Below are 20,751 nucleotides of genomic sequence, written 5' to 3'. Positions count from 1 at the left end.
TACATCGATGGGGACGAAGTAGAAAGGATCAAGAGCTTCGGGATTTTAGGTGTTCAGATCACCAACAACCAGTCCTGGTCCCCCGATGCCGACATTATAGTTAAGAAGGCCCACCAACATCTCTACTTTCTCATAAAACTAAGGAAATTTGGCTTGTCAACTACGACACTCACCAACTTTTACAGATGCATCATAATAAGCATTCTTTCTGGTTGTATCACAGCTTGATATGGCTCCTGCTCTGCCCAAGACCGCAAGGAACTACAAAAAGTCTTGAATGCAGCCCAATCCATCACGCAAACCAGCCTCCCATTCATTGATTCTGTCTACACTTCCCGCTGCCTCAGCAAAGCAGCCAGCATAATTAAGGACCCCATGCACCTCGGACGTTCTCCCTTCCACCTTCTTCCTTTGGGAAAACAATACAAAAGTCTGAAGTCACGTACCAACCGACTCAAGAACAGCTTCTTCCCTGCTGCTGTCAGACTTTTGAATGGACTTACCTTGCATTAAGTTGATCTTTCTGCACACCCTAGCTATGACTGTAACACTACATTCTGCACTCTCTCATTTCTTTCTCTATGAACGGTGTGCTTTTTCTGTATAGCACGCAAGAAACAATACTTTTTACTATATACTAGCACATGTGACAATAATGAATCAAATCAAATCAAAAACTCACTAGAAAGCTCTAACGGGCACTTGACTTGCCCAAACTGCCCATAACTGATCTGCCCTAACAAGGGAGAGCCCCATAAAAGTCCAAGGATGGACAGGCAGGCAGGAAGTGCAGGAGGAAATGGCCTCCAGGAAGAAAGCTCCACGTTTTTCAGATGCTGACCTGGCCAGCTTGCTGGAGGCAGTGGAAGCAAGGCAGGACACCTTTTACCCCTCAGCAGGACACCATCTCAGAGGAAAGGATGGAACGCATCCTGGGAGGTGGTGGCAGCATGCGTTACTGCCAGAGCACTGACCAGGAGAACTGGGAAGCAGTGCAGCAAAAAACTGGATGAACTAATCCAGGCAGCAAGGGTGAGTATTTTAGCGATGGAACAACAATATATTCCCAAATCGGGATGGTGAGTGTTCGAGGAGAACATCCAGGTGATGGTGTTCCCAGGTCTCTTGTGCTCTCATCCTTCTAGATGGTAGTGGTTGTGGATTTGGAAGGTGCTACAAAAGGAACCTTGGTGAGTTTCTGCAGTGCATCTTCTAGGTGGTAACATTGCTGCCACTGTTCATTGGTGGCTGTGGGATTGAATATTTGTGGGAAGGGTTAGCAATCAAGTGGGCTTTGGCCTGGATGGTGTTGAGCTTATTGAGTGTTGTTGGAGCTTCACTCATCCAGGCAAGTATTCCATCACATTCCTGACTTGGGCCTTGTAGATGGTGGACAGGTTTTGGGGGTCAGCAGGTGAATTACTTGCCACAGCGTTCCTAGCCTTTGACTTGCTCTGATAATATTTACATGGCTAATCCAGTTCAGTTTCTGGTCAATGGTAACCCCCCAGGATGTTGATAGTGGGGGATTCAGTGATGCTAATGCCATTAAATGTCTCAGGATGATGGTTAAATCCTCTCTTGTTGGAGGTGGTCATTGCCTGGCACCTGTGTGGCATGAGTATTACTTGTTACTTGTCAGCTCAAGCCTGGATATTGTCCAGGTCTTGCTATATTTGGACATAAATCTGCTTCAGTATCTGAGGAGCTGTGAATGGTGCTGAACATTGTGCAATCATTAGAGAACATCCCAACTTCTGATCTTACGATGGAAGGGAAGTCTTTAACCTGTTCTTAACCCTCTCTCCACTCACATTGCATGTAACTTTAAGACTTGATTACCTGTAAAGACTGGCATTCCAATCATTATTTTATAAATTGTGTTTGTGTCTTTATACGCCCTGTTTGTGAATAAAACCCCCACTTACCTGATGAAGGAGCAGCGCTCCGAAAGCTAGTGGCTTGTGCTACCAAATAAACCTGTTGGACTTTTAACCTGGTGTTGTGAGACTTCTTACTGTGATTCCTTCTGATGCAGACAGTCTGTAAAAATTTGGACTGCCTGCTTATTTAAATGTTACTGGAGTGCAGCCAGTGCTAAATACAGTGAGTGGCTGTGAACGTCATCAGGGAGTACAAGTTCATGCGAGGCTAATATCAATCATAGTTAACTTATTTCACGTATAATCAGCCTTTAGAATCTTAAGTGGGAGGTGCATTCTGGCTGCAGCTGGCACTGAAGCTAGTTGCAGAATACGGAGTAATGTAAAATTATTAGGTTACTAAGAATATTATTTGTTGAAATCTATTTTTATTAGAATAAACTAACATTGAAACTACTAAGACCTGACTTTATTAGATACATAGAATCACTACAGTGCAGAAGGAGGCCATTCAGCCCATCAGGCCTGCACAGCAACAAACCCACCCAGGCTCTATCCCCATAACCCCAGGTATTTACCTTGCGATTAACATCTTTGGAGTATGGGAGGAAACCGGAGCACCAAAAGGAAAACTATGCAGGGAGAATGTGCAAACTCCTCACAGAGTCACCCGAAGCTGGAATTGAACCCAGGTCTGTGGAGCTGTGAGGCAGCATTGCTAACCATTGTGCCATCGTGCCACCCATACCCTTCTTTGTAGGATAGTAAGATGAGAAAACTTGATAGGGCACTGTATAAAAAAATTGCCAAGGGATTCTGGGAAGGGGTGTCAAGATTTAAAAGAGTTCTTTTTTTCAGTTTATTTATTAGTGTCATAAGTAGGCTTACATTAACACTGCAAATGAAGTTACTGCGAAAATCCCCTAGTCGCCACACTCCGGCACCTGTTTGGATACACTGAGGGAAAATTTAGCAAGGCCAATGCACCGAACCAATGTATCCTTTGGACTGTGGGAGGAAACCAGAGCACACAGAGGAAACCCACAAAGACGTGGGCAGAGTCACCCTAGTTCGGAATCAAATCCAGATTCTCTAGCGCTGTGAGACAGCAGTGCTGGCCACTGTGCCACCATCCTGCCCCTTGTTTTGTTGCAAAATGGACAAGATCTTGAAAGCTGTCTGTGAAAAACTGCCCAACTCAATTAAATAAAGAAACCATGGCATGTAAAAACATTGAGATACAATGGAAGTTACTTGTGTAAACATATAAGATTAGCAACAGACATACAAACTATTCCTTGTAGAACAAAGTAAGTGTCCTCACATTTTAACCATCTCAAGAGCACCTTACCTCTCCTAAATGGAAAATGATTGGATTGTTGGAGTGGGTAATTTGTTAACACAGTAAGAAGTCTCATAACACCAGGTAAAAGTCCAATAGGTTTATCTGGCAGCACAAGCTTTCGGAGTCTCACTCCTTTATCAGGTGAATGAGGAGTTGTGTTCACAAACAGGACATATACAGACAGAAATTCAATTTACAAGATGATGGTTGGAATGTGAGTCTTTACAGGTAATCAATTCTTAAAAGTATAGACAAGGTGAGTGGAGAGAGGGCCAAGCACAGGTTAAAGAGGTGTTTATTGGCTCCAGCCAGGACAGTTAGTGAGATTTTGCAAGCCCAGACAAGTCACAAGATTTATAGATAATGTGACATGAACCCAAGATCCCGGTTGAGGCCATCCTCATGTGTGTGGAACTTGGCTATCAGTTTCTGCTCAGCAATTCCGCGTTGTGTGTTGTGAAGGACGCCTTGGACAATGCTTACCCAAAGATCAGAGACTGAATGCCCATGACTGCTGAAGTACTTCCCACTGGAAGGGAACACTCCTACCTGGTGATTGTCGAGCAGCATCCATTCATTCATTGTCATAGCATCTGCATGGTCTCCCCACTGTACCATGCCTCAGGACATCCTTTCCTGCAGTGTACCGGGTAGACAGCATTGGCTGAGTCACAAAAGTATGTACCATGTACTTGGTGGATAGTGTTCTCACGTGAGATGATGGCATCTGTTTCAATGATCCAGCACATCTTGCAGAGGTTGCTGTGGCAGGGTTGTGTGGTGTTGTGGTCACTGTCCTCCTGAAGGCTGGGTAGTTTGCTGTGGACAATGGTCTGAGGATGTGCGGTTGTTTGAAGGCAAGAAGTGGGGGTGTGGGGATGGTCTTGGCGAGATGTTCATCTTCATCGATGGCACAGGTGTCAGGTCCTTGCAGGATGAGGTCACATATCAGTTCTACTAAGGCAAGAACTCCAATGTGGCATCCTACAAAAGCTATCCGCTGGCCACATACCTGATTACTCTCATGCATAGCACATAATTGATGTGTATGCACACTGAAATATTTGATGCACTGGTAGCACTGCTAAGATTGCCTCGGTCAATGACAATGAGACTCAAGCAATCCAGCATCAACGCGTCACAGGACTTTGGAGCCCATCTTCAGTGTGAAAGTAATGGACAGTCCTATGTGGACACTTGTGGATCCATCCATAATGGAGAGTCTAATAATGCCGCAGCTTCCACTGCAGTGCAAGAAGAAGCTACCCGAAATTTCGCTATTGCAATGCAAGCTCAGGCTAAAGATCAAATTTCTGCCATCATAGCTATAGGTACTGTGCACAAATAGTTTTAAAGTTTATTTATTAGTATCACATTAACACTGCAGTAAAATTACTGTGAAAATCCCCTAGTCCCCACACTTCGGTACCTGTTCAGGTACACTGAGGGAGAGTTTAGCACTGTCAATACAGCTAACCAGCACACATTTTGGACAGTGGGAAGAAACCAGAGCACCCGAAGGAAATCCATGCAGACACGGGGAGAACAGGCAAACAAACAGTGACCCAAGTCAGGGTCCCTGGCACTGCGAGGCAGTAGTGCATTAGGGTGTCACAGCAGTTCAATAAACTCTCCTCCAACACATTCTTGAATTCCTGTGGCAACATGCAAGGTGAATGACAGTGGCACAACATAGCACTGACATACTTTTTGTTTCAGGATCACCTTCTGGGTCATTTATCCTCGCTCCCCTGCAACTCCTCCAGTTTCCTTGCTGTTGCCTGCAATCCATCTGGCTCAAGCTATTGGCATTCATTCCAAGAAGGTGCAGTGCGAAGTTAGGCCTTCTAGGATCATACGCATTTACAGGAGCCGGATGCAAATGATCTTTTGACAATGGTTCAGTGGCCACCTTCACAGTCACTGATAATGCTCTCCTGGGGGCTGATTCTCCCAGCCCCCTGCTGCTTTAGCAGTGCAGCAGGGAGACTCAAGTGGCGGCCGTTGAGCAGGCTCCCTGCTGAGCACTGTGGCCTCCATGAGTCTCTGGCACCGGATTTCCAGCGCCATACGCTCCACGCCAGAAACCGGCATTGAGCTGAATAAATCATGGAAATGAGGATTTGCATGTAATTAGCAGGCCCAGGACTGAAGTCTCTGGGCCCGCTAGGCCCTCCTCCCCCGCTCAGAATGTTTCACTCCAACAATGTTTACAATAGTCCCCACTTGCAGGAAGCTGGCGGCTTGACCCTGTTGGAGTGAAGGGGGCCATCGAGACCCTCAAAGGAGGTCAGGAATAAGGTGAGGTGCCCAGTGGGCATTGCCAGCTTGGCAGTGCTGGCCTGGCACCCTGGCACTGCCCAAGGGGCAAAGTGGCAATGCCGAGGGGACCACAGTGACTGCCCACCAAGCATCAGGCAGTGCCAAAGGAGCAGGGCCAGAGATGCAGGGCCTAATTGGGACAGGGCCTCTGATGGTGAGATTGGTAGTGTGGGGAAGATCCTGCTGCCAGTCTGCACTCAGCAGTATCAGAGGGAGGGAGGCCAGCGATTGGGGCTGGCCATCAGGGTGGGAGGAAGGCCTGCCAGGGGAGTCAGGGCTGCAGAGGGGGAGCAGGACTGCAGGAGGAGAGGTCGGCAGACAGGGGTCACTGCACATGCGCTGATCTCGGCACTGACAAATTGGCGCTATGCTGCCGGCCTCTCCAGCGGGAATAGGCCCCACTCAATGATATTTGGAGTGATTTATGCTCATGCACTCTGCGGTGCTCAGGGTATGGGAAATTCATTTCGAAAATCCTCTGAAAAAACCAATGGGATTTATTCCATTTTTAATGCAAATTTGACATTTAGAATTTTTTTGGGAAAATCCCACCCCTCGTCTTTCTCTGAGGATACTGCAGTAGGTTTCAGATTTCCTGAGGAACGCTGAAATATTGCAACATCTGAGTATTGTCTTACAGTGCTCTCTCTGCTGCCCTCTCTGTTGGGGAGGTATAAATTCAGTTTGTTCAATCTTGGCTGTCTGCAATTGGGTTTCTATGTTGTCTTACTCAGTGCAAATGGGCATTTGGCATACGGTTCCTCAGTGAAACTAAAGAAGGTTTCTGAACACACTGGATAGATATGGCCTCCTGCCAAGAGCGCAGATCTCTCCTTCCCTCTTCCAGTAGTTTTCCTCCTCTATGGCACCTCTGTCTATTTTCTCTGTCATGCTGTGGTCCAAGGAACATGCAAATTACTGCACCCATGTCTGGGAATAAATGTTTTGTATAAAATCCTTGAAGTTAGAACCATGACTTTCAGCATGCATCATCGCACCACTCAGCAACCCTAAATAAACAATGCAAACAACTAAACATATCTACACGTTCATCACCAGTCAGTAGAAATCAATAGGCAACTATCCTGATTCTCCCTTAAAATAGTACTGGTGGCAGCTAGGTTGGTTCCTTCCTGCTGCATAGCACAAGAACAGCTGTATGAGTTTAAGGGAAGACATTAGCTGCAACGTAGAGTACCAAAATGGCTTGGCTGGCATGCAGCTGATTGACATCACAGTCTACAACTTTGAATTCTTGCAGTGTGCATCGTATCCAAAATGATGTCCGGTGTGGCCTTTACCAGAATTATGCACATGCCACAGTCACCATTTTGAAACCAAAACACTGAAGAACCGGGCAATATAACATGGTAGAAAGGGCCATTATACACACTACCCAACCTCAAATGTATTCCCTTCCTCCCTCTAGGTCTGTGCTTGTGTGTGATGAGGTGGGGCTGAGATTGAGGGGGTAAGGGGACTGTAGAATGGTCTTGAAAATTTTGAAAAGTTAACTTTTTTCCCAGCAGAAATAGAATAGAAAAAGTTTGAGGGAAAATGGAGGGGTAAGATAAAAGAACAACTACCAGAAGTGATTACTTATTTACCAAACTTTGGCTCCAAACTCGCACTTGTTTAATTATTTATGTATTATGTTCAGTGTGGTGGAATTATTTATAAATAACAGTCACGAAAGATTGTTTAGCAACAAAGATGCTGAAGCACAATTGTAACTAAATGATATCTGGAAATGTTCAAAAGCATCATGGTTGACTTCTGCTATTGCAGAATGCTGAAACTGTTTTCTTTCTGTTTATCAGTTCAAGTTGTTGTGTAACCATAGTTCATGTTACCAGGTTCGTTTTGTTTATTTAGTCCCAACCAGAACATTCTGTTCACTTGCTTTTTCAATTGTACATAAATCACAGATGATACTGTTTTGCTCCCACCTATTAATCAAAGTCTATCATCAATGATTTTATTAATAGCAAGATGAAATAGACCTTGCACAAAGTGTTTTTGTTTTTGAGTCCTCAGTACACAGAAATTATGTGCGGGATTTTACGGCCTCACTTGTCCCGAAACCATAAAATCCTGCCCAAGGTCAAAGGACCTTTCCGAGATCCACTCCAATTCCTGTGGCAGGTGGTAAAATTCCGGCCTATTTTTCTGACCATGTTTGCAGTTATCATTTAATATGCTAATCATCTCAACATGAAAGCTCAACTTCTTCCTTTGTTTTTGAAATTATGCACAGTGTTTTTGACTCATGTATTCTTTTCTGTTGGGTAATCTTTCATTTCTTTTTCATTTTATTCTTTCTTACCGATACTTTGTTATTCTTGGTTGCTGCAGCTATTTTAATTAGTGAGGATTGGAATTCCTTTGGGGGGGCTTTCTAGTAATGCTGCGTGGTTACAACGAGGAAATGTGACACAAGAGGAGACAGCTGAGGTTAATGCAGCAAAACCTGAGTGTTACGTTGATGCATGATTCTAATGCAGAACCCAGATTTATAGCAGCCGCACTCACACCTTAGCATTTGTGAGGAAACCTGTCTTTGCCACCTCCATTTCAGAAAGCAGACTGTCACTGATGTGCCATTGCTGCACAGTGACTTTACATTAACATCAGAAATAAAAGTGCCTCTTCCAGCACTGAGGTTACATAGCAATCAGCTTGTGTGCCAGAAGGTCCTCCCAAACCATTGCAAGACTAAATCACACTGACAGTACACATTTATCAAACAAATGACAAATGCTACTATTTTTAAAGGCCTCACCTTGATTACCTTCTCTGTGGAATGGAGACATCAGCTAGATAAGGAAAGCAACTTTTACAGGATGGCAGGATCCTTTCAAATCAAAGACATCAGAGATGACACAGATAGGGAAGTTGCAGCACATCACATTAACCCTTGGCTTACTTGAGGGAAATGGCTGACACTCACCTCAGTATTATTATTCAAATGAATTGTGCAGCAATTGCTAGTAGTTGTGCCTTCAATATGTGACAGTCACAATGCCAACATCGGATGGAATCTTAACACCTTTGAGCATTTTCTGGGATCGGAATCAAAATGGTGTCCCAACCCTGTTGGTGATACCTGGCAACAACGCCGGCATACCCACATCGTGATACCTGGCCACATACTTCTGAAATCTTGCCATTGTTTTTGGCAAATCAAGTGAATTAAATTGAATAAACTAAGGGGCAAGGCAGGAAGGGCAGCCCCTTAAAGAGGAACCGCCCAAAACAGGAACACCTGTGCAATCTTGCCAGAGGCAAAAACATGCGTGCAAGAAACAATACTTTTCCCTGTATACTAATACATGTGACAATAATAAATCAAATTAAATCAAATCAAATCAAATAAAAGCACAGTACCTTCACAGCCAACCCCTGGAGATATTTTAGGTGTGATTAAAATGTTCAACGTTCTGAAGTAATTTTATGTGTTCCAACAGATGACAAGTCCTTGATTTTAATTGGGGGACATTTTTGGTGAATGAGTTTTGATGTTGGTGGTATATTTTAACTTCCTAGTCTTATTTAGCTTCTACCAGTCAGCTTCCAATGCATTCCAGGCAGAAGAAATCTAAATGTGCACAGCCCTGAGGTTGCCTTGTAAGTAGTTGTGTCATGCCATTGGGTGCTGGGCCGTATTATAAAGGCCTCCTTCTTCAAATCAGTGTACATTGATTTGTTATGTCTGTGAAGCATCTTGGAATACTTTAAAGAACTTCATAAATGCTAGTTGTTGTAGTAGGTCAATGCAAGTGTAAAATGCCATAGTACCATTTAAAAACAGCAAATCAAATAACATGTTTGTTTTAATTATTTAGACACAGATCAGCAGAAAAGAGAGAAGCTTAAGAAAGTCGTGAAAAAACATCAGCAGGAAATTCCACTCCATCCTTCAACATCTCAAATGAATTACCGATCTGTTTCCCTGACAACAACCAGAGTGAGTAAATTCTATCATGGCTTCCAAAGGAGAATTGGATCATTGTCTGAAGGGAAATCCATTGCAGGGCTATGAGGAAATGGCAGGGGAGAGGGAATAGCCATGAACATGACAGCCCACAAATGGCTTCCTATCCTGTTACCATTCCGTAATTCTATCATTCTATAAATAAATCAGTTTCTATAACTGAACCAGATTTCGAACCACTGTTAAGAAAGTTAATGTGGTTAGATTACATTTTTTGGTGGCATCTTAACAAAAATGGCAAAATGTCAGGGTCTGACTGCAAACCAGTGTGTTTCCCTCCAGAGAAACAGACAGGATTTCTCTCCAGATGTTACAGCACTTTATCAAGAAAAACCAGGAGGTGTGTTTCACACTGAGGGGCGGGGCCGAAACACACCAGCAAAGCACGGCTTAAAATGTGCGCCCCGATCAGAGGAAAAATTAACCAAACCCAGACACAGCATCTCGGGGTTCTCCACGCGATCAAAGCTGGCATTCCCCTCCCATCCCAGCGATCATAGCCAACATCTCTTCTCCCACCCGACATCACCCTCTCCCCCACCAAAAGTCATCACCACCATCTGCTCTGTCCCACGACAAGGTTTGAAAATTCGCCAAAGGGTCAATATATGGCCTGTTAATGATACTAATATTTATTACAATACATTTAAATGAGGTTCTCCCCCTTTGTGGACGTAAATCTCACGATGTCACCAGCAAGGGTTGGGAAAAATCATGGAACGCGATCTCTCCGGAAAACATTGCGTTTCCAGATTCTGTCAGGATTTTCAGCCCTTCTTTCTAACAGGGGCGTGGGCTGAAAATCATTCCCACATTCTTTGTATGTGTGTCCTTAGGAACTGCTACTATTGTGGTGCCTGTCCCTCCAAACAGCCACAGTACTGTCATTGGTGATCTCCTGCATTTCATAAAATATAACAGTGGAATGAATCCAGGCGACCGTGTTTCTCTGCTGTTACTGTTCAGTCTGGGAAAAGATGAAAGGACTGACCTTGCTGATCAGTGCATTAGTGGCTTGCTTGATCCATGCGTGGGCAGTACATTAGCTGATATTGCAAACAGTCCTCATGCTTAGCTTGAAGGGAGACACAGATGTAACTATTGAGGGGTCGGAGGTCATCTTCACTGTAATGGAAATCCCATATCTATGATGGAGGTTGGTTGTAACTGTCCTGACTTTCATCAGATCTCCTGCTGCTGAGCACTCATTATCCTTTATATTAAAAATCTTATATTTATCAAACTTTTAAATGTCACGCGTTTTTGCTTGGCTCAGAATTCTCAATGGGCAATAAAAATGCTTTTTTTTCAACATTTCGACAAATCTGTTGGTTCGGCCAACCAAGAGACATTCAACACAATCCATTTCCTTCAGCCTCACTCTGTCTCTCAGAAATGCCAGAGGAGAGAAAATAGTTTTGGTTAGTCATTATAGCCTGTGATGAAAATTGCTGAATCAGTATTCACTGATACTTCCACCATTAATCTAATGTTCGTATTGTGTATGCATTCCTATCAAGGAAGAAAGGCTTGCATTTATATAGTATCTTTCATAACCTCAGGGCATATCAAAGTGCTTAAAAACCCATTAAATATTTTTGAACTGTCCTCATTTGTAACGGAGAGAAATGCAGCAACAAACTTGTGCGCAGCTCAGTCTCAAAAGCAGCAATGTGATAATGACAATCTAATAGTGGTTAATTTGGCTGAGATCAGAAAATGGATGTGGGGACTGCAGAACGTGATTAACCCACACCAATTTATTGTGTACTGTTATGCGTGTAATTGTAGATGATTTTTTTTATAATTCATTCGTGGGACATGGGCAGCGCTGGCTAGCCAGCATTTATTGTCCATCCTTAGTTGCCCTCGAGAAGCTGGTAGTGAAATGCCTTTTTGAAACTCTACAACCCGTGTGCTGTGCGTTGGACCACAATGCCATTCGGGAAGGTATTCCAAGATTTTGACCCTGTGATGGAATGGCAATATATTGCCAAGCCAGGATGGTGAGTGGCTTGGAGGGGAACTTGCAAGTGGTGGAGCTCCCATGTATCTGCTGCCATTGTCTTTCTAAATTGAAGTAGTTGTGGGTTTGGAAAGTGCTGTCTAAGGACCCTTGGTGATTTTTTTTGTGCAACTTACTGTACCCCAGCTTTCCATAGTCTGCTCACACCAGATATTGTGAGTGGCTAGCACTACTTAAAGACAGTCTGGATTCCTTAATGGAGAGTTTCATATTGGCTGCAAAAAGTGATGGGTTTCATTTGAAAACTGATTCTGTGTCCTAACATTTTGAGCAATGGCTAAATAAGGGTGGCTAAGAGGAGCGAGTGATGTCCTGTGTCCACAAGTGGGCAGGCAGCCCTCCAGACAGATAGTCAAGTTGGAGTCGGAAGAAGTAGCAGAGAGAGTATTTTTCCAAAAATATGGATGCAGTACAAGAAGAAGTTTAGAATCTCAAACATACTGTCAGATTGAGCGAGTTCATCTTCCAGTGGAATGTTCTAGCAGCTGAAACACTGGGTTCATCTATTGCTCAATTCACAACGCACACATCTCCAATCTCTATCAATCAATTAATTCACTATTCACATGTCACCCATCCACCAACAATCTCTATCAAGCAGAACTCAACCCTAACATTCAAAAACACACACTCACACATCCACAATTCACATCTGCAACACACTGACAGTAGCTCAACCTTGACTGCCACATCACCGAAGCATATTGTAGGATACGCATTGGCTCACCTTTGCTCTTATTGCAGGGAAAGATGGTGCATAACGGCATGGAGCAGCAAAGCGCTGAAAAAGAGCAAGTACATGTGTATGCTTTAAGCCCAATTTTGGAAAATTCTGGCCATCATGGGCAGGGGCATTGCTGAAGCTGTGGTCACTGGCAGGAATGAAGCTACTGGGGATAAGAGGATCTACTCTTATCCCATTTCACCATCAAACTACAAACCACAACCTGTTTGACTCACAAATTACAGATGGTGCAAGCAAACACCTCTTACGTCGTCCGCTCCCCTCCCAACGACTCAACCCTTGTCCTCCTTTCATTTCAGGTCATCAAGAATTGAAGGATTTCCAATCAGCGGGAGAAGAGAAAAAAGAGAGTGAAGATGAAGAAACTCCATCACTGGAGCTAACAATTACAGTCACCAGCTCAGAGACTGACAACTTGCATATTGTAGAGGCTTAGGATTTAAGAGGGGCCTCCTCATAGTAGACATCAGGCACAAGTGTGCAGGAGCCAGGGTGAGGGTAAAGAATGAAACAGCTGTTTACTTACTGGAAGGTGTGACCACACACTCACTCTGTTGTAGGAACTCAATGTGAACTTCAATGTACCAGGCTACAGAAGAATGTTGACGGTCATACATAGCTAAGTACTTGGGGCAGTGGAAAGCCTGCCAGACAGTCTCTTCAACTGGAGGTCAGCAGCCTTCCATCATCCATGCAGCAGCTACTGGAGAAGCACCCTGTAGGAACATTAGTAGAGGTAAAGGCTTGTGGAAGACAGTTACTGTCATAAACACTGGTGATTTTATTTTTGTATGCATTGCATTGCGCGTGAATTTAGATTGGAATGTGGTAATTAATGGATTAATCTGATTAATTTTGTGTTGTTGGAAAGAAGACAATGTAAAGATCAGTGATAGATGAAAGGCAAAGAGTGGAGTAGTTTTTGGTGAATAGGAAGATGGAGAGGTTATCATTTATTAACTATTTCATCACAGACCTGAGTAGAAAGTGGTTATCTGCATTCTAGCCTCCTTTCTTCTTCCTGTTGCTCATCTTCATATTGAACTTCCCCTTCCTCCTCTATGTCTACCTTCTGCTCCTTACTCTACAGCTTCTCAGTTGATAGATGATGGGAAGAGTCTATTCCCTCATCAAAGCCTGCTGTGCATCATGCAGCACGCTATCATAAATCTTGATAACTGCTCAGCTGAGTATTGCAGGGCTCTTCCAGAGTGGTTTAAGCAGTGGGAGTGTTACCTGAAGACACCGATGCTGAGTTTAATATTAATCCTGTGGTATGCCTACAGTGTCTGTGAGTATGGGTTCTCAATGGGAATCATGAGCCACATTATGAGTGGATGACCCTTGTCACACTAGCCAGCTTTTGGTGTCCCTTAGTGCTTCTAATACAGGTGGCACAGAGGATTGCTGAAGAATGAAGATAATGTGCATTCACTAGCTTGATTGTATCTGGTGATATGTCGATTGCAGTTTGAGGGAAGAGAACCTGTTTTTGAAGCCGTGTTCAGATGGATCAAACAGCAAATCAATCTGCATATGGTTAATGGCACTCTGCACGATGGGGAAATCTGAAATCTGAAGTCTGAAATCATACAAACTCTCCTACTCTCTGCAGACACTTGTTTCTGCCAAATGGAATGAGATGAAATTGTTTACTTGTATAGAAAGCTTCAATTGCCTCCTTCATGCAGCAGTGCACTACAAACTGCGAGTTGTTTCTTTTATATCTAACCTGAAAGAAGCCAAACATATAAGAGCCACAGTCACCGTGACAACTGCAAGGAACATTGTCCTTTGCTTATTTTGAGGCTGCAGTTGTGACTGCAGCAGTTAGCAGATTTCAATCATATACTCTTTAGGGAAGTTAAGATATCTTAAGCCTGGGATCTCATTAAAGTTGAGATGAAAGACTTGTCCGCTAAAAGTCCTGAGGGGATATGAACTTGTGCTGATAGCCCTTCACTCCCCCTCCTCCTCTTCCCTTCTCCTGCAGCTTGTCCTGTTGTACGTGATTTCTCTTAATTCTCCCAATCGTGCTTGATTCCGAGAAGCCCTGCAGGTCATCCATGTCTGGAGCAATTTGTTGTAGCACAAGCTTTTAAATCTGCACCAGCCAGACCACTTCCTGTGGACCATTCAAACTTCAGCCAAGTATTGAAAAACTGCAAAAACAATTGCACCAGCAGCCAGAAGACAAAATCTAACAGCTACACTGTGGGCTGTAACTACTTCATGATTCTTTTAAATATCGCTAGTTGGGTTGGGGTAGGGTGGTTGGAAGAGTGGGAGGGGTTGGTTGGGAGGGGATGTTGCCATGCTGTGCCATGCTGTGAGACTTTCACAGTATTTTAATGTTGTATTCAGTTAACCCTTTACTCAGGGTTAAGGCAGAATGTAAATGGAGCATGGCATTTGACACTGGCATTAAATTATGCTGCCCACGGATTGAATTCATGATTTGCCTGATATTCTGTGTGCTGTTGGCACCAACTAGTCACATGTACACATTTAGTCTGTGTCCCCAGCATACCCTCTAATTTAATCTTTTACTTCTGTTCCATGTTTTTGCAACTGTACTCTAACCCTTTCCACTATATTCTGCACCCTCTCCTTTCCTTCTCCCGTATATACTACATGAATGGTATGCTTTGTCTGTGTAACATGCAGGAAACAATACTTTTCACTGTATCTCAATACATGTGACAATAATAAATCAAATCAAATCAAAAAACAAGCCCCTTTCCAGAAGTGATATCCACCACACTTCAGAGGTCTGGTAAATCCCAGATCCTATCTCTTAGTGTTAAGAAATAAGACCAAAGAATGTGCTTTCTAAAACCCAATTTCTCTCCCGAACTGCTTCTGAGATGATGTGGAAATGCTGGCGTTGGATTGGGGTGGGCATAGTAAGAAGTCTCACAAGACCAGGTTAAAGCCCAACTAGTTTATTTGGTACCACAAGCTTTCGGCATGCTGCTCCTTCAGATGAAGTGCTGTGAAAGCTCATGATACCAAATAAACCTGCTGGACTTTAACTTGGTGCTGTGAGACTTTTTACTGTGTTTTAGTGATATCAGCTGAAGTATAAATGTTGGATTGGACTCCAAAGTGGGGGCATGTAATCTTCTGCGTCCATGTAAGAGGGCAGTTGGGTTTCAGGTTAGTGTCTCAACCAAAAGTTGGCACCTATGACAATGCAACACTTCCTCAATACTGCATTGTGATTGTCAGTATCCATAGAAGCTAGATTATGTGCTCAGGTCACTGGAATGACACTTGAGCTCATGATATTTGGTCTGGTATCTAGGGATGAAGATAGTGTCTGATCCAATTTTGGCAATGATCAGCACCTTCTCTCAGCTATTTGCATTCTGCCTCTTGACTCACTGTAAAATCATAGAATCCATACAGTGCAGAAGGAGGCCATTCAGCCCATCGAGCCTACATTGACAACAATCCCATCCAGGCCCTGTCCACATAACCTCATGTATGTACCCTGCTAATCCCCCTGACACTGGGGTCAATTTAGCATAGCCAGTCAACCTAACCCACACATCTTTGGAATGTGGAAGGAAACTAGAGCACTTGGAGGAAATCCACGTAGACACAGGGAGAATGTGCAAACTCCACACAGACAGTCACCCGAGGCCGGAATTGAACCTGGGTCTGTGGCATTGTGAGGCAGCAGGGCTAACCACTGTGCCACGGTGCCACCCAAACTCTTCACGATCATCCTACATTTGCTGACGTTATTAATCCATGACTGGTGACTAGTGGAGTGCCCCAGGGGTCGGTGCTGGGGCCTCAGCTATTTACCATTTATATAGATGATCTGGAGGAGGGAACCGAGTGTAGGGTGTCGAAATTTGCTGATGACACCAAAATTGGTGGAAAGGCAAATTGTGCGGAGGGTGGGGAGAGTCTACAGAAGGATCTAGATAGGCTGGGCGAATGGGCCAGGAAATGGCAAATGGAATTTAATGTTGGCAAGTGCAAGGTGGTCCACTTTGGTAGGAATAATGGTAGGAAGAATTATTACTTATGTGGAGAAAAACTGCAGCAGGCGACGGTGCAGAGGGACCTTGGGGTCCTTGTGCATGAGTCGCAAAAACCCAGCTTGCAGGTGCAGCAGGTGGTCAGGAAGGCGAATGGGATGCTGGCCTTCATAGCGAGGGGGATTGAATATAAAAGTAGGGAGGTCTTGCTGCGGCTGTATAGGGCATTGGTGAGGCCGCAGCTGGAGTACTGTGTGCAGTTTTGGGCGCCGTACTTATGCAAGGATATTTTGGCCTTGGAGGGAGTGCAGAGGAGGTTTACTAGGCTGATGCCAGAGTTGAGGGGGTTGAGCTATGAGGAGAAGCTGAATAGATTAGGCTTGTACTCGTTAGAGTTTAGAAGAATGAGGGGAGATCTCATTGAGACGTATAAGATGATGAATGGGATGGATAGGATAGAGGTGGAGAGACTCTTCCCGCTCAGAAAGGATAGTAGGACTAGGGGGCACAGCCTCAAGATAAAGGGGGGGCTGTTTAGAACAGAGTTGAGGAGGAACTTCTTCACTCAAAGGGTGGTGAATCTCTGGAATTCTCTGCCCGTTGAGGTGGTGGAGGCTGCCTCGCTGAATATTTTTAAGACGCGGGTTGATGGGTTTTTGATAAGAGAGGGGATTAAGGGTTATGGGGAGAGGGCGGGAATGTGGAACTGAGCCACGACAGATCAGCCATGATCTTATTGAATGGCGGGGCAGGCTCGAAGGGCTAGTTGGCCTACTCCTGCTCCTATTTCTTATGTTCTTATGTTCTATCCTCCAGCGCTTTCCTACTTCTTCAAAATCGTCATTACTGGTTCTTAAAAAAACACACCCTCATCATTCCACGTTTTTCCCAATTGCTCCCATATCTCCTTGCTTGCATTTCTCTGCAAAGTTTTGAGGTATGTTGTTGCTTTGCGCCACACTCCTACTCCCTGTTCAAGATTGGAATCAGATAATAAATAACATCAACCATGCTCATGGGCTGAAGGGTATTTAGAAACTGATCCCAGTAAGCCCTGTTTTTATTTTTTCCATCAACACCATTTAATTATCTTCACATCATTTCCCTCAGTCTTTCTCTTCTGAAAAAAAACATGACATTGCTACTTAAAGGCATTTATGATACCCACATCAGTTCTATCACCTTTTGTATAAAAGGATTTAAACTGATTATTCTTCCTAATTCTTAACTTGTTTGTTCATCATGGTTAACAATTTTGTTAACTCCCTTCATGTTCTTCGGACATGTAACCTCAGGGTATCCTTTCCACTGACAATGGGATAAATTTGTTTTCACGTAGTATTATAACTTCATTGTTTCATCATCATATATACAGTGTAGAGGAGGCTATTTGGCCCATCGAGTCTGCACCAACCACAATCCCACCCAGGCCCTATCCCCATAACCCCATTTACCCTACCTAGTCCCCCTGACACTAAGGAACAATTTAGCATGGCCAATCCACCTAATCTGCACATCTTCGGACTGTGATAGGAAACTGGAGCACCCAGAAGAAACCCATGTAGACAACTCCACACAGACTGTGACCCAAGCCAGGAATTGAACCCAGGTCCCTGGCACTGTGAGGCAGCAGTGCTAACCACTGTTCCACTGTGCTGCCCCAATGTGCACTGTTCACCAGGTCCAACTCAGGTCCAAGAAGGCGTAATTAACCAATCCTGAATTTGCATTCAGGAATTACACTTTAAGGGAGCATTGAATCAACAACATCCTACATTTGCCAACATTATTAATCTATGACTATCCTCCAGAGCTTTCCTACTTCTATCAAAATCATCATTATTGGTTCTTAAAAAAACACACTCTCGTCATTCCACTTTTTTCCCAATTGCTCCCATATCTCCTTTCTTTCATTTCTATGTGGAAGGCACAATTCTGTTAGCTGCACTACTTGTACATGCAGTTCTTCAGTGGATATGTTAGATCAGTAAATTTAACCCCATCACATCTTTAGAACTACATGTGTAAAGTATATCCTTTGAGAACACTCCTTAGGATTATTGAAGAGCCTCTTTGGTGCTGTAACCATTTGATGGGCAAGATTTTCCCAAAAATCAGCAACGGTCGATGATGGGTGGGAAAAGCAATGTTGATGCTGTCCACGGCTGTAGCAGTTTTTCCTGCCATATGATGCAGCATTCAGTGCCTAGAATTCTCATCCGCATATTCCAAACTGTATCACTGGTGGAACAGCCTCCGATCCATCAGCTCAGCACTGCAACCATTGGGCCGGCACATTTAAAGGTCATCCCAGCACTGGGAAGTGATGGCTCCCAAGGAATGTGTCCCAAAATTCTCCAACGTATCCCTGGAGAGACTATTCAATGTTGTAAAGGTCCAAAGTGATATAATCTACCCATGCTCAGGCTGCAAAGCTAGCAGCAAGGTCACAAACCCAGCATGGGAGCCGGTGGCAGCAGTCGTGAGCGCCAGTGCCCTGAAGAAGAGGACTGTCATCCAGAACCGCAAGAGGATAAATTATCCCCCCTATTCTCGTGCATTCTCACGCCCATGACACATCTGACGGATCTCACTCACTCTCACACATTGTCACCTCCATTGTGGATCGTGTACTCCTTGCTAGTCTCACTCACCATCTACACATGCCAGGCATCCTTATCATCTGTCCCGGCACACAGCCTGATTACACACTCTATCTGTTTTCACGCAGGACAAACTCGCACACAACAAAAGGAGGGATTCCAGATGGGCGGAGGGGTACCAGAACTCAACGTCCTCGAGGACAGAGCCATCTGGCTGGGGAGAACGTTGAATACTACTGTGCTGATGGTGAGGTCAGCAGCGATAAACCAAGTGAGGATCCAGCACTGCATCATCCATCAGACACCAATGCTGTGAGGCAAGCCTCCTGTTTCTCAGGCCCCTACCATGCACCTCTCCTTTCTTTCACAGTGACATCTGGGAAGATGTCCGGGAGGCTCACCAGGCAAGTCCTTGACTCCATCCCTGACAACAGCACAGAGGAAGGTTTCACAGACCCCAAAACACAATAATCATCACTGTGCTCAGCCACACACTCCACCAGTGCAGACACATACACACACACACAAACACACACACACACACCTCAGTGGGACCTAGTTCCAGAGAAGTCCCAGGGTCACAATCTGGTGAGCACATCATGGTCTCTGACCTACAGCAGGCAGAGACAGGGATGTCCCAGGGTGCAAACACACAGAGGGTTGCTGGAGGCCAGAAATCTGCTAAGTCCCAGTTAGATGATCAAGTCTCTGGACTTTGTCATGCCTGAATTGCTGGAGCTGCAAAAGCAAACTCAGGAAAATCGGGAAGGTATATCCCTCATATTGAAAAGCTGTATGGAGGTGGAGTCCATCCACCATATATTTAAGATTATTGGGCCAACACTGTAATCCAACAAGGTGAACATAGCCAAGGTGGTGGCTGCCATGGGTTGAGACATTAGTCCTGCATTGCTGCAGGACATGTACTCCATATTGCAGGACATGTACTCTATGGTGCAGGACATGTACTGTATGGTGCAGGACATGTACTCCATGGTGCAGAACATGCACTCTATGCTGTAGGACATGCACTCCATGGTGTAGGACATGACATGCACTTCATGTGCAGGACATGCACTTCATGTTGCAGGACATGTACTCCTTGTTGCAGGACATGTACTCCACGTTGCAGGACATGTACTCCATGTTGCAGGACATTCACTCCATGTTGCAGGACATGCACTCCATGGCTCAGGACATGCACTTCATGTTGCAGGACATGTACTCCTTGTTGCAGGACATGTACTTCATGTTGCAGGACATGTACTCCATGTTGCAGGATATTCACTCCATGTTGCAGGACATGCACTCCATGGCGCAGGACATGCTCTCCATGCTGCAGGACACGGACTCCATGCTGCAGGACATGGTCTCCATGCTATAGGGCGTGCACTCCATGCTGCAGGACATGCTCTCCATGCTGCAGGACACGGACTCCATGCTGCAGGACATGCTCTCCATGCTGCAGGACACGGACTCCATGCTGTTGGGCGTGCACTCCATGCTGCAGGACATGCTCTCCATGCTGCAGGACATGCACTCCATGCTGCAGGACATGCACTCCATGCTGCAGGACATGCACTTCGTGCTGCAGGACACAGACTCCATGCTGCAGGACACAGACTCCATGCTGCAGGACATGCACTCCATGCTGCAGGATATGCCCTCCATGCTGCAGGACACGGACTCCATGCTGCAGGGCTTGCACTCCATGCTGTAGGACATGCACTCCATGCTGCAGGACACGGACTCCGTGCTGCAGGACATGCACTCCATGCTGCAGGACTTGCACTCCATGCTGCAGGACATGGACTCCATGCTGCAGGACTTGCACTCCA

The 20,751-nt window shown here is 44.8% G+C and overlaps 1 long non-coding RNA gene across 1 annotated transcript in view; it reads left to right on the top strand.

The window, feature by feature from the left end:
• LOC145350603 (uncharacterized) overlaps nt 1-20,751 on the top strand; it is a 47,716-nt gene that overhangs the window by 6,046 nt on the left and 20,919 nt on the right. The window contains exon 2 of the long non-coding RNA XR_013888231.1: nt 9,396-9,517. This is a non-coding gene — a long non-coding RNA (uncharacterized LOC145350603). The remainder of the gene's footprint in view (nt 1-9,395; nt 9,518-20,751) is intronic.

Source organism: Carcharhinus amblyrhynchos, chromosome 12 (genome assembly GCF_965287045.1).
Source record: "Carcharhinus amblyrhynchos chromosome 12, sCarAmb.v2.hapA, whole genome shotgun sequence".
Classification (NCBI taxonomy): domain Eukaryota; kingdom Metazoa; phylum Chordata; class Chondrichthyes; order Carcharhiniformes; family Carcharhinidae; genus Carcharhinus; species Carcharhinus amblyrhynchos.
This window is presented reverse-complemented; position numbering and strand designations above follow the sequence as displayed.